This window comes from Mycteria americana, chromosome 6 (assembly GCF_035582795.1).
Source record: "Mycteria americana isolate JAX WOST 10 ecotype Jacksonville Zoo and Gardens chromosome 6, USCA_MyAme_1.0, whole genome shotgun sequence".
In the NCBI taxonomy this organism is placed as follows: Eukaryota; Metazoa; Chordata; class Aves; order Ciconiiformes; family Ciconiidae; genus Mycteria; species Mycteria americana.
In genome coordinates, this window is record NC_134370.1 from 10,489,091 (window position 1) to 10,490,216 (window position 1,126).

The following is a 1,126-nucleotide window of genomic DNA, read 5'->3' on the forward strand; positions in this document are numbered from 1 at the left end:
CGACCCCAGTTCTCGCTAGCGTTGCCCTCGAGAGGAAGCGCGGGGGCTGTGTGGTCTGGTTTGTGCTTGCTGTACAATGGGCTTTTTATTTTTCTTAACTTCAATGATCTCACACCAGTTTGGAGACTTCCCTTACCATTACTTTCTCTCTATTCCGGAACTTGCTTTTCTCCTGGACAATTGCCATTTTCCTGCTGGAGAAGGGTATTAGAGTGGTAGAAAGAGTATGATTCATATTTGGGAATTCAGGGGGAAAACTAGCAGCCACTAATGAGTGAGGGCAGCATGGGAATGTGCCATGAATTAACAGCCAGGGAAACAACCTAAAGGCACTGGCTGTATTCAATGACGGGAAATAAAACAGTTAGCGAGAAGCACGTTAATCATTAGCTAATCACATCATCTGTGTTGCAGTCGGTTGGGTTTTGTCTCTTGTACACCCAGTTTGCAGATGCTGAGCGATTCACAGTGGTGTGTGCTGCAGCTGGCACTGGCCCCTGCTTCCAAGCAGTTTACTTCATGGGGCCAGTAGTGCAAGAAGGTTTCAGGATCTGCAGCCTTCTTCCACCTGTGTTTCACATAGATACAGCAGTCTGTGGATTTACTGAATTTCAGCTCATGTCAATTTAAACATCTGTGTCAGGAATCCTCCGTAGCCCAAAACTTACCTGGAGATCAGCTAAGAAAAGATTTTGACACCATAGAGCATGCTGCAACAAGAAGCTACAATATCACCTATTTCTTTAAGAGTGTATGCTGATACGACACATTTAAAATGCCTATAGGTGATCTAAAAAATTACCAGTTACCTCTCACACAGCATGGGCTTAAAGACTTTCCCTCCAGGACTTCCAGGACTGGGTAATACCATGCATGTAGGCATTTCCCTTTGCTGTTGCTTCTAAAAGCAGCCCAGAGATTTAGCAGAATTTGCTAATTTGAAGAAAGGTAAAATTTTCACATTGGGAAAAATGTTACAGAATGAAGTTGATCTTGTTTTTTAAGGGTAGCCTTTTTTAAAAGGGCTGTTCGGTGACTCAGCTGCAGGTTACTGGGAAGTTACAGGTAGTCTTTGGAGGACGAGGAGGGGCTGTGTCAGGAGAAAGTGAGGTATTCACAGAATACA